General features: G+C 32.3%; 1 long non-coding RNA gene across 1 annotated transcript; it reads left to right on the top strand.

The window, feature by feature from the left end:
• Positions 1-3,370: 3,370 nt before the first annotated feature.
• Positions 3,371-8,543, top strand: LOC119605940. Its single transcript, XR_005231616.1, has 3 exons — positions 3,371-3,944; positions 7,298-7,555; positions 8,521-8,543. It is a non-coding gene; the product is annotated as an uncharacterized LOC119605940 (long non-coding RNA).
• Positions 8,544-14,723: the final 6,180 nt, after the last annotated feature.

A 14,723-nucleotide genomic window follows, 5' to 3' on the forward strand; every position in this document is an offset into this window, starting at 1 on the left:
CGGTGAAAAACCTTTTCGATTTTGAGGAATATTCGGAGGTGAAAAATTGTATTTTCCCGGAGGAACTGATGTTTTTGGAATAGCTCCGGTTTGTTGATTAGGAACTACTGTAGGTGTTTGCGACTGTATATTATCTGATTGGTGAGTTTGTGGTGTTAAAATAGTAGCTGACATATCTATAATGTTTCCTTGTTCAATAGGTTCCCTATCAGTATTCATTGGTGTTCTCCCTAATGGCATTTTAATAATCTTTCTTTTTAAAAATTCTAATTTATTGGTTTTTTTAATACTTTCTGTATTTTAAAGGAATAAGTATCTTAAAAATATAATAAACAAATACATAAATTAATGAACGATACTAATGAACTAACATAAATAAAACATAAATGAAAACAATATACATATACTTAATTATATTTTTAGAAAGTTCACTTTTTTAATAAAGCACGATTACAACATAAAATTCACACAATACAAAACTAATTTTTGACATGAAATTACATAAAATACAATTAACATTTAATACTACACTAATTAAACCAAATTAAAATAAAATTACACAAAACACAGATGACACAATAAGGTTACAAAATTTTCACAAAGAAATTACAAAAATTTATAATACTATCAAAAAATATATTTTAAAATTTTATAAAACACTATAACATAAAATTACAGGAACAGTGGATTTCCAGTAGATGTAAAAGCTGTTTTGGTGGTTGATGTTGTAATGTTAAATATGTTTCTGACGGTATCCAAAAAAAAATGTTGTGTTCTATAATGACTTGCTTTCATATATTTTCCCTAATAATATTGAAATTTGCAAACTAAATCTTATTTTCAAATTTAGGACATATTTCAATTTACTCAATAATATTCTCAGTACATAATGCAAACTATATTCTTGATATTAGGACATTTATACGGTGAGATTTTTATCTACATAAACAAAAAGAACTATAAACAAAATCGCAAACTAATTAATTTCCTTTTTATTAGGACAATATTGTTTAATACTCTATATAATTTCTCCTATCTAACTTATTTATCATATGCAAACTAACCACTCTTTAGATGTTAGGACAATGACAAATATATCATGCCAAGAAATACGCAAACTAACTCTTATTTTCAACTGTTAGGACGATTTCCGTTTCAACATGATGTTGGTATTCGTTTCCGACTGGGCGCCATTTATTGTTACGAAACCTTCTGTGTTCTTTTGGTGATCTACGATGCCGCCTCTACTAGCTCAGTCTTCGGCGTGGGATCTCAACCCGCATCTACACCAACTGTGGTTCGTCACAACAAAAAAAATAAATATCTAACTACCTAACTTCACTCAATTTCATTTCCATATAACACAAACATTTATAAATTATGGGTAAAGATGTTAATCCCATCTTCGTCGCCCACCCTACCTTGGTCACTTATCCCATTAATGACCCCTTTCATATTCTTGTTCTTATACACATATTTAACAACTCACCATATCACCAACTTACACATCTTCGGCCCACTGTACCTGTAACTGCACAAAATTTAGCAACACATTTTTATAACAAAATTTCTTTTCAAATCACATTTATTACATTTAATACTTAAAATAAACATCAATATAACTTAAACTGACAGGTATGATTTCTATATATATAGCAAAAGGTCTTTTAAATTTCAAATTGTCAAAATACGTTATTTTTTTTTTTAAATTATTTATATTCTTAGTTAATTGCCTAATAATTATTTTATCTTTTGTTTCCGGGTTTTCCAGCTAACATAAAGAACATTTAAGTTCAAACGAACGGTTACTTTAACCAATAATAATTTTTCCTTTTCTAATTTTCCTCTTTTTTTTTTTTTATTTGAAATAGCTCATAAAATTTCGCTTTTTACAATTGTTTTCAATTGTTTTAACCAAACAATGAAAATCGACACACGCTATTTATTCAGTTTTTCTATAAACTTGAATAATAGAATGGGTTTTCAAGATTTAAGTAAATTTTTTTTTTTTTTGTTTCCTATATAAGGATGATAAAAACTAATTTCTTTTCTAATACTAAACTTAATCTATATAAAATTAATGACTAAACAAAAAAACATTTAACCTATACAAATAACACAATCAAACTAAATAAGGATCAACTAAAACAACTTTCTATTGAGTTTCAAAACTTTACTCACTATTTTAAAACGTTAAATTTCTATATTTTTTTTTTCTCAAATCCCTAAAGGAGCTCCCTGAAGGATGAAACTTTTGAGGCTCTAATATACTATTCCTCGCCTTCTTTTTTTTTTTTTTTTTTTCGAAAATTACTATTATTGTATTTAGTTCGATCCCTTCACAAACAAAGAAAATATCAAACTTAACAATTATATTTCTTAAAAATTAAAAGCCTAAACTTATTCTAAACAAATTAATTATATATAACTTAACCTAACCTAACTCGTATTACCCTAATGCCTTTTTGCTATAAAGTCAATTTTATTTTGTGGAACGTATTCGCAGGTTCTGATTCTGATTAATGGTTCTGATCCAGGGTTTCTTATAGAATTACTTTTCAACTCAAATGTGACTTGTAGATGACGTGTGTTATTATACCACTACTGGGCTACCAATGTAATTTTAAATATATATATATATATATAAAGAACAGTATTACCTCCAAATTTGAATTTGAATATTCTACTCCCAGAATAGGTGTCGTATGGACTTTTCCGCAAGGTTCATGAGTTATTCTCATACAATTCCCCGTCTGCTTGTCCTATTCTCCCTATGACACGTTTCTATTTTATTAAATATAAAAAAAATATTCATCATTTCAAAACTAATCACCTTATTTTACTCTAACGTTTTTATTTTTTTCTTTTTACTCACTGGTTTCTTTGAATATTCACTATTTCTGGTATATCTGGAAGGCACTTGTACCTGTTGTCAATATATTATTGAACAGTTTATATTCAATATGTTCACCTTATTGTTATATTTAAATGTAATTGGTACACACTTGTTTCACTTGTGAGTTACTTTCTATATCTGATTGAAATTAACTTTAATTTTCCTAAAAAAACACACAAGAAAGTAACGGACAATTTGTACAAACAAATATTATATATAAAAAAAAACAACGTTTTCTTTTCTTTTCCCAGAGCACTTTGTACATTTGTCATATTTGGGTCATTGTACTATTGCCTTTGGCCTTGAAGTTGCCTTTTTTTTTTATTAAGAGAAGACCTTTTATCTAACTCTCTTCCTTCCATCATATTCCCTATCCGGCAACCCTATTTTTATAAATCATCTTAATATTTGAGTCACCCTATTGATGTTTATTTTTTTGACATGTCAACAACAAAGAATAAACATTGAACAACTAAGAAAACAAACAAAAGCGAAACAACACAATTCAACATGCAAAGACCAAAATTTCATTTACACAATTCAATAACAAAAGAAAAACCACGCACAGGAACATTCAACCCAACAAAACTCAAAACGACACCACAAAAACCTTCCACACACAAGAATCTACAAAAAAAACAACAACACACAACATGCAACCAGCACACCAGGGACCAAGAAGACCGCCCAGATTCCCAATCTACCTCAACAAAACTCTGGCGTACCCAGATGCTTCGCAGGAACGACAGTGGGAGGTAAGATTGTTTAAATCCTTCAGCGCCCAACGTAGGCTACACCCACCATTCTACATCTAAAGAGTTAGCCGGGCAATCCTCCACGAATGTTCAACCTAGGAATGTATTTCAATTTACTGTGTCTTGTATGAATATGAGTGGACCTTCCAATTTTCACTGGTACCATTTTAGTTACAAAGGACCTTAAACACTGGACGAAGAACAATATTTGTATAATCAAGGAGGAAATAATCAACACATCAATGACAAAACACAAATCTTAACCTAATATTGCACACATAAATATTGCACTCGTAAGTAAAAATTTGATTATTTGTCACTAATATATTGCACATTTGATCCTTATAAACTATATTGCACTTTATTATATTCATTGTTTAATATCCTTTGCGTGGAAAATACCTAATGGAGTACCTGATAAGGTTTCCAATTCATACATATTGTTTCCTATCACCTTCACAATCCTACATTTAGTAAATTTTTTACAAAATTTAGCATTAATGTTGTTCTTAAAGTTGCTAAGTAGAAAATTTCTTTTGTAAACTTCCTGTCCAGGAACAAATTTAACTATTCTCGCCCCACGGTTATATCTTAAAGCACTTTTCTTATATGCATTATCCAGGTTCTCTTTCATTTTGTCTCTTATTAGTTTTATTCTATCAGAGTTTTCAATTATGGTTTCATTATCATCCAAAGCTTTCAATTGTCTTGCTAACTTGTAGTCCGAACCGCAAGTGAACATATTTTGTCCAAACAACGCGAAGAATGGACTACAACCTGTTGCAGAATGCCAAGATGTGCGCAAAGACAACTCAATATCCGGTAAGTTAATATCCCACTCCCTGTGATCATTTTCCATATATGCTCTGATGGCAGACAAAACACTCTGATTTACTCTCTCAGAAGCGTTTGATTGTGGAGAGTAAACTGCAGTTCTTAGATGTGTTATCTGATATGTTTCAATCATTCTCGCAAATTCTTTGGAAGTAAATTGTTGTCCATTGTCTGAATGAATAACCTCTGGTACACCAAATATATGGAAAACTTGATCTTTTAGAAATATCACAACATTTGCCGTTGTAGCTTCTTTCATTGCCTTTAAAAATACGAACTTGGTCATATGATCAACTACTATGAAAATATAAGCATTTCCGCTTTTAGATCTTGGATATTTACCAAGAAAATCAATGTAAATCTTTTGAAAAGGTCTATCTGTTGTTACTTGTTTTCCTATTTCCGGTCTCAATATAGTATTTGTAGGTTTCGTTTCCTTACAGGTTGTACAATTTCTTATATAATGTTTGGCCTGAGTTACCATATTAGGCCAGTAGTATTTTGTTCTTAAACGTTGCAAGGTTTTGTTGATACCTCCGTGAGCTTCGTCTTCTGGTTCATGAGATTCACTAATCAGTATGTGTGTTAATGAACTTGGAATCCATAATTTCCACTCAAATTCTTGTAGTTCATAATCAGTTATATTTCTCTTAAATACTAAGTCATTCATTATCTTTATATCCGGCAATTTCTCTTGATTTTTCCTAACAGTATCTAATAAATCTTTGTACTCATCCGACTCGAATTCTAACGTTTCAAAACCTAATATTTTTCCTCTATCTATTTCTATTGACTCAACCAATCTTGATAACGTGTCTGCTACAATGTTCTCTGCTCCCTTACAATGTTCAAAAAAAAAATCATAACTTTGTAACTGCAAAGCCCATTTAGCTAACCTTCCATTTAAATCTTTTAGTGACATCAGCCACTTTAAGCTCGCATGGTCTGTTATCACCGTAAAAGGCATCAGTTCAATGTATGGTCTGAATCTTTTAATGGCTAGGACAGCAGCTAAGCATTCCTTTTCGGTAACGCTGTAGTTTTTTTGTGCTTCTATGAGCTTTTGTGAAAAAAATGAAATGGGTTTTTCGTTGCCGAACTCGTCCTTTTGGAACAACACCGCATAATCCGAAGCGTCACATTGCACGAAAAATCGCTTGTTGAAATTCGGATGTGCTAATACAGGTGCTGTTGTTAACGCATTTTTCAACTTGTTAAAACTTTCGATTGCCTTTTCTGTCATTTCAAATTTAGTTCCTTTCTTTATGAGATCAGATAGTGGTGCGGTTAAAGAAGAGAAGTCGCGAATAAAGCGGCGGTACCAACCCGCCGTACCTAAGAAACTGCGGATTTCTTTTACGGATTTAGGCAACGGTATATTTCGGATTGCTTCTATTTTCTTGGGATCCGTTTTCATAATTCCTGCTCCTACGATAAATCCTAAATAATTAAGTTCTTTAAAACAGAATTTTGATTTGCTTAGGCAATCAATCTGCTACTTTCTCTAACAACTCTAAATGTTTATCAAAGTCTGCTGATATGATCAACAAATCATCTAGATAGGTGAAAACATTCTGCCTTAACTCTTGCGGTATAACCCTATCTATTAGCCTACACAGTCTTTGCGCCGCGTTGCATAAACCAAATGGCATTACAACATATAGGTATAGTGGTCGGCCTGGAATCGTAAAAGCTGTGTATGTTCTCGATTTCTCTTCCAGTTTGATTTGCCAGAAAGCGAATTTTAAATCGACACTGCTGATATAAAAGGTCTCGTCAAGTCTACTTAGAATTCCCTCAATGTTTTGTATGGGATAAGCATCCTTGATTGTCCTGTCGTTTAATTTCCTAGCATCTAGACATAGTCGATTTTTTTCTGGTTTTCTAACTAGAGTACATCTATTGCTCCAAGGACTGTTGCTCTCTTCTATAATACCTAATTTCAACATATTATCTACTTCGGCATATATTAATTCCTGAACAGCCGGTGATACCGGATAGTATCTATCCTTGACTGGTGTTGTGTTATCTATAAGCTCAATAGTGTGAACTTCTAGATTAGTTCTACCTAAACCATCTCTCTCAAAAGTTCGAAATTTGTTTACAACATTTACTAACTTATCCTTCTGTCGAGCAGTTAGTTCATGTTGTTCTACATCTTTCAATTCAAGAGGATAATGGTCCTTCAAATTATCAAATTGTATTTCCGATAATTGAAACAAATTTGGGGCTATATTGAATTTCATCCAGAAATCTACACCTAAATAAGCATTTTGTATTAAATTAGGACATAAGTAGAATTCTATTATATTCTTTTTTTCATTATATTCTACCATAACATCAATTTTCCCCAGAACTTGATAGTGTTTTCCACCTGCAGTTTGTATGTTAGCAAAAGTTGGTTTTATTGGACTATTTAGCTTGTCTACAATCTTTTCGCAGTTTTTTCCAAGCAGACTTATCGAGGCTCCACTATCCAAGAGACCTTTTACTAATATATTCTCTAATTTTATCTCGACAAAGGCTCTAGGATCGATATCATAGTTGTTTATATCATCACATTTTCTGATTACATTGCCTATTTCATCACAAAGTGCTTTTTTACTTTTAAATCTTTTCCTAGTTCTTTTGATTCTATCCAGTTTTGTATTGTCATTTTCCGTATTAAAAATCCTATTTCTAACTTCCATGTATCTTTTCAAACGCTCATCATATGATCCTACTATTCTTCTATTCTTATTTTCCTGTACTACTTTCATATCACTTTTCCTCACTATTATTACTTTCTCATCTTCCATTTTACTCTTTTCAGGTTCACTCACATCACATTGAATGCCTACATTGGCTGTTGTTCGGCTATAGTTTGGGTGGAGCGTGACTCCGCCGCTTTCGTCACACTCCCTATCTTGTTTCCCGAACATTTGGGACAATTAGGAGTAACAACACCTGTTAATCCACATTTATAACAAAATAATGTTCTCTGGACACTGGGACAGTCTGTAAACAAATGACCTGGCAATCTGCAGTTCCAACACAGTATTCTGTCAGTATTGATGTTATTAGTTTTCCTGTAAGTACTGTCAGTTTTATATCTTATTTCCTCCAATGATTCCGTTTCCTTTTCTCCATCGATTCTTATTTCTACTTCCTCTACTTGTCTTCTCTGTGGTACGAACCTGGTTTGTGGAGTATTGAAAGTTTGTTTGCGAAAATAATTCCTTTCAACATCCTTACAAGTATCACACAGATGTTCCACCGAAAATACTTGGACTGAGTAAACGATTTGCGATATACTTTGTCTTACGTTTCGCTTTATTATTCTTATCACCTCATATTCTGGTAATGGATTTTTCAACCGTGCCCTTAGTCTTCGCATAGCTAAGAAATAGTCATCTATAGATTCACCTGGATGTTGTTTACGTTCCTCAAAGTCTCTCAAAAGCTCATACTCTGATCTTATAGAGCCGTATTGAACTCTGAGTGCCTTCTTTAATTCCTCCCAGGATTCGATGGATCTTTGTTGGACTAGTAACCAGTACCAGTCCTTCGCATCTCCCTTTAAGAGTTTATGGAATTCTCCCTGTACATCTTGCCATGCATAATTATGGTATTTTAGCATATATTCGATGCGAAATATGAAATCATCGATATACAATTTTTCCATATTTCCATCGAAACTAATGTCCCATTTGTCTACGCTGATTAGATTTCTAATTGGTCTATTATTTGGATAATCATTCTTTGGGGAAACGTTTTCAAGAGGAGTATCAATGTTTGAATTTGATTCCCTAAAATCTAACCGTCTTTGTGGATATGGTTGATTCCCCGGATTCCCCTTTGTAGGTGCCATTTCTATTGTAGATCGTTTTTCAACTTCTTCACTAGCTAACGATTCAACACCGTCGCTTATTCTACTAGTTACGTTCATTTTCTGTATTTCCCTAATCATTTTACCAAAACCTTCTTCCAAGCTTTCCTTTATCTTTAAATCTATTTTGTCTTCGAGTTCTGATCTGTAATCTTTAATATTTTCAGCAATAATTTCCCGGATAAGACCAGCATAAACTCTAGGATTATTTCCCGGTGAAAAACCTTTTCGATTTTGAGGAATATTCGGAGGTGGAAAATTGTATGTTCCCGGAGGAACTGATGTTTTTGGAATTGCTCCGGTTTGTTGATTAGGAACTACTGTAGGTGTTTGCGACTGTATATTATCTGATTGGTGAGTTTGTGGTGTTAAAATAGTAGCTGACATATCTATAATGTTTCCTTGTTCAATAGGTTCCCTATCAGTATTCATTGGTGTTCTCCCTAATGGCATTTTAATAATCTTTCTTTTTAAAAATTCTAATTTATTGGTTTTTTTAATACTTTCTGTATTTTAAAGGAATAAGTATCTTAAAAATATAATAAACAAATACATAAATTAATGAACGATACTAATGAACTAACATAAATAAAACATAAATGAAAACAATATACATATACTTAATTATATTTTTAGAAAGTTCACTTTTTTAATAAAGCACGATTACAACATAAAATTCACACAATACAAAACTAATTTTTGACATGAAATTACATAAAATACAATTAACATTTAATACTACACTAATTAAACCAAATTAAAATAAAATTACACAAAACACAGATGACACAATAAGGTTACAAAATTTTCACAAAGAAATTACAAACATTTATAATACTATCAAAAAATATATTTTAAAATTTTATAAAACACTATAACATAAAATTACAGGAAGAGTGGATTTCCAGTAGATGTAAAAGCTGTTTTGGTGGTTGATGTTGTAATGTTAAATATGTTTCTGACGGTATCCAAAAAAAAATGTTGTGTTCTATAATGACTTGCTTTCATATATTTTCCCTAATAATATTGAAATTTGCAAACTAAATCTTATTTTCAAATTTAGGACATATTTCAATTTACTCAATAATATTCTCAGTACATAATGCAAACTATATTCTTGATATTAGGACATTCATACGGTGAGATTTTTATCTACATAAACAAAAAGAACTATAAACAAAATCGCAAACTAATTAATTTCCTTTTTATTAGGACAATTTTGTTTAATACTCTATATAATTTCTCCTATCTAACTTATTTATCATATGCAAACTAACCACTCTTTAGATGTTAGGACAATGACAAATATATCATGCCAAGAAATACGCAAACTAACTCTTATTTTCAACTGTTAGGACGATTTCCGTTTCAACATGATGTTGGTATTCGTTTCCGACTGGGCGCCATTTATTGTTACGAAACCTTCTGTGTTCTTTTGGTGATCTACGATGCCGCCTCTACTAGCTCAGTCATCGGCGTGGGATCTCAACCCGCATCTACACCAACTGTGGTTCGTCACAACAAAAAAAATAAATATCTAACTACCTAACTTCACTCAATTTCATTTCCATATAACACAAACATTTATAAATTATGGGTAAAGATGTTAATCCCATCTTCGTCGCCCACCCTACCTTGGTCACTTATCCCATTAATGACCCCTTTCATATTCTTGTTCTTATACACATATTTAACAACTCACCATATCACCAACTTACACATCTTCGGCCCACTGTACCTGTAACTGCACAAAATTTAGCAACACATTTTTATAACAAAATTTCTTTTCAAATCACATTTATTACATTTAATACTTAAAATAAACATCAATATAACTTAAACTAACAGGTATGATTTCTATATATATAGCAAAAGGTCTTTTAAATTTCAAATTGTCAAAATACGTTATTTTTTTTTAAATTATTTATATTCTTAGTTAATTGCCTAATAATTATTTTATCTTTTGTTTCCGGGTTTTCCAGCTAACATAAAGAACATTTAAGTTCAAACGAACGGTTACTTTAACCAATAATAATTTTTCCTTTTCTAATTTTCCTCTTTTTTTTTTTTAATTTGAAATAGCTCATAAAATTTTGCTTTTTCCAATTGTTTTAACCAAACAATGAAAATCGACACACGCTATTTATTCAGTTTTTCTATAAACTTGAATAATAGAATGGGTTTTCAAGATTTAAGTAAATTTTTTTTTTTGTTTCCTATATAAGGATGATATTAAAAACTAATTTCTTTTCTAATACTAAACTTAATCTATATAAAATTAATGACTAAACAAAAAAAACATTTAACCTATACAAATAACACAATCAAACTAAATAAGGATCAACTAAAACAACTTTTCTATTGAGTTTCAAAACTTTACTCACTATTTTAAAACGTTAAATTTCTATATTTTTTTTTTCTCAAATCCCTAAAGGAGCTCCCTGAAGGATGAAACTTTTGAGGCTCTAATATACTATTCCTCGCCTTCTTTTTTTTTTTTTTTTCGAAAATTACTATTATTGTATTTAGTTCGATCCCCTCACAAACAAAGAAAATATCAAACTTAACAATTATATTTCTTAAAAATTAAAAGCCTAAACTTATTCTAAACAAATTAATTATATATAACTTAACCTAACCTAACTCGTATTACCCTAATGCCTTTTTGCTATAAAGTCAATTTTATTTTGTGGAACGTATTCGCAGGTTCTGATTCTGATTAATGGTTCTGATCCAGGGTTTCTTATAGAATTACTTTTCAACTCAAATGTGACTTGTAGATGACGTGTGTTATTATACCACTACTGGGCTACCAATGTAATTTTAAATATATATATATATATAAAGAACAGTATTACCTCCAAATTTGAATTTTAATATTCTACTCCCAGAATAGGTGTCGTATGGACTTTTCCGCAAGGTTCATGAGTTATTCTCATACAATTCCCCGTCTGCTTGTCCTATTCTCCCTATGACACGTTTCTATTTTATTAAATATAAAAAAAAATATACATCATTTCAAAACTAATCACCTTATTTTACTCTAACGTTTTTATTTTTTTCTTTTTACTCACTGGTTTCTTTGAATATTCACTATTTCTGGTATATCTGGAAGGCACTTGTACCTGTTGTCAATATATTCTTGAACAGTTTATATTCAATATGTTCACCTTATTGTTATATTTAAATGTAATTGGTACACACTTGTTTCACTTGTGAGTTACTTTCTATATCTGATTGAAATTAACTTTAATTTTCCTAAAAAACCACACAAGAAAGTAACGGACAATTTGTACAAACAAATATTATATATAAAAAAAAAAACAACGTTTTCTTTTCTTTTCCCAGAGCACTTTGTACATTTGTCATATTTGGGTCATTGTACTATTGCCTTTGGCCTTGAAGTTGCCTTTTTTTTTTATTAAGAGAAGACCTTTTATCTAACTCTCTTCCTTCCATCATATTCCCTATCCGGCAACCCTATTTTTATAAATCATCTTAATATTTGAGTCACCCTATTGATGTTTATTTTTTTGACATGTCAACAACAAAGAATAAACATTGAACAACTAAGAAAACAAAGAAAAGCGAAACAACACAATTCAACATGCAAAGACCAAAATTTCATTTACACAATTCAATAACAAAAGAAAAACCACGCACAGGAACATTCAACCCAACAAAACTCAAAACGACACCACAAAAACCTTCCACACACAAGAATCTACAAAAAAAAACAACAACACACAACATGCAACCAGCACACCAGGGACCAAGAAGACCGCCCAGATTCCCAATCTACCTCAATCCTGAATCTCGCCGTTATCTGGGGTCCTCTAAAAACTGATTTCAACAAACACACAGACGGACAGACAAACGGACATAGCTTAATCAACTCTGCTACCTATAAGGATCCACAGTATATATACTTTATAGGGTCGGAAAATTATATTATATATACTTATATATATATACCCTTCTCACGAAGGTGAAGGGTATAAAAATACTTCACATTAGAGGTCATCATTCAGAGAAAAGATATGTTTAACTTTGGAGAAATTGAAATTGGTAATAAATCACCTCAAATTACATTGAACAATCTAAAAAAGTTGTACATTCAAATGAGTGCCCGGGAAATGATGACATTTGTGGATCCATTTTCATAAATGGTAGGAGATCTTATCCCCGAGGAAGATGAAGTTTGGTGTTTTTTTCTAAGGTTTCTTGAAATTATTGATATAATAACTTCGTACGAGATTTCAATAGACATGGCTAAGGTTAGGTTAGGTTGATAGGAGGATGTATACTACATCAAATCCGAAGAAATACACCTAGGCCACTATCGGGCCTGTTGTGCGCTCCAATTCATGAAAAAAAATGTTATTTTTCCATGTTCAGAAACTCAGTTTCCTGGACGTAATTCCTAAGAATCTTCCAATCAGTGTTGGTTAAGAATGTCGGACGTGCCTGGTATGCGATCAGAAGATTCCTAAGAATCTTCCAATCAGTGTTGGTTAAGAATATCGGACGTGCCTGGTATGCGATCAGGCACGTCCGATGAATGTGTATAACCTTCCAATGTGTCCTGTATACATAGATGACGTGTCCTATAACCGTTTTTGGTCAGTTCGCCTAAAGTAAAGAGCCACTCGGCTGTAAGCGCCGCCTCATATCTTATATATGTTTCAATGGGTGGAATATCTAGCAACGTTTCCAGAGCCTTGGTTGAAGTAGTACACATGGCAGCACTTATACCCAAGCAGCATGTACGCTGAACTCCCTGTAGTAGTTTGATATTACACTTTTTGTCCAAAGCAGTCCACCAGATTATTGAAGAATAAGCTAGAATTGGTCTAATTACACTTTTATAAAGCCAATTTGTCATAGTAGGACTATGGTTCTCCTACATATCGCCCAGCACCGATGTGCCTTGTTGATCCTATCCTCTATGTGGTGTCTCCATTTTAATTTCCGGTCAAGTATTACACCTAAGTACTTAACTTTGTCTGTCACCGGTATCTTCTTGCCCAGGAAGCAAGGTTCAGTATATGTAGAAATTTTTGTCTTTCTTGTGAAAAGACAGATTTTCGTCTTCGCCGGGTTAACATTGAGGCCTCTTGGTTGAGCCCACCTCAAGGCCGTATTCAAAAGTGCCGGGAAAATGCCATCCGGCCCTGCAGCTTTATAGGGAGCAAAGCTCTTTATTGTCCCTTTAACCATGTCAGATGTAATAACTATTTCCGTGTTACCCTCCTCTTCCATCAATATCGGTTCATCTATGTTATTCGATATACCGGGTGGGAAATGAGAGTCCATTAGGAGTTTCATTGCCTCCTCCATATCCTCAAGCCTCCTGCCCGTGTCATCGATCATAGATTCCGGTTGGACATGAGTTTTGGATAGGAATTTTTTTTCTTCGATACGTCATTAATGCTATCTACCTGTTCATAGAAAAGTTTCAAGGAGTCTCGTTTGGCTTTTCGAACGATTTTCTTATATTCATCAAGTTTATTACGATACTCATCCCAGTATACTGCGGTCTTTTTACGCCGTGCCCGGTTAAATAGTTTACGAAGAGTCTTCCCAAGGTTCCGGATCTCCCCAGTTACCCAGGGTTTTTCCTGGGCAGATCTCCGATCTCGCAGAGGGCAGCTGTCCTCGAACGACTCAACCAGGGCACTTGTGAACGTTTCCACTTTGGCATCTATATCCTCTTTATTTCCTGTCCTGGCCTAAACGGTTCTTTAGTAAGGTCCCGAACATTGTCCAATTAGTTTTTGACTTATTCCGAAACATTATCGGCGTTGGTGGTGGCCTTGGTATTTTGAATCTTATGTACCGATGATCAGAGAAGGAGTGCTCGTCCGAAACTCTCCAATCCTGAATTTTGTTTATAAGCTCTTCTGAACATATAGTTATATCTAATACTTCTTCTCTGATTCTATTGACATGGCTAACAAGTTGCAAAATTTGATTAAACTTCATCATCTGGAATATATAAAACTTTTTAATGATACCCTTAAGCCCAATCATCATTTAATGATTAATTATTATGATGTTATTTTGCAATCTGGGCCACCTCGTAATTATTGGTGTTGTAGATATGAAGCAAAATACAAGGAGTACAAAGCCTATGAAAGAACTTCTTTTAACAGAAAAAATATTTGTGTTTAATTTGCAAAAAAATTCCAGGATGGTTTTGCCTACTTTCTAATTAAACAATCCGAACAACCTTTAATTGTTGCACAAGAACATCAGACAGAATGTGAATATGAACAAGAAGTTAATGAGTTCTTTAAAAATATTTTATTTAAAGCTCAAAAGTATATAAAACTGAATATTTGTTATATCTATATTTTGATACTTTCTT

This window comes from Lucilia sericata, unplaced genomic scaffold, assembly GCF_015586225.1.
Source record: "Lucilia sericata isolate MDLA Ls3-8-SP2 unplaced genomic scaffold, ASM1558622v1 Contig000537F_arrow, whole genome shotgun sequence".
In the NCBI taxonomy this organism is placed as follows: domain Eukaryota; kingdom Metazoa; phylum Arthropoda; class Insecta; order Diptera; family Calliphoridae; genus Lucilia; species Lucilia sericata.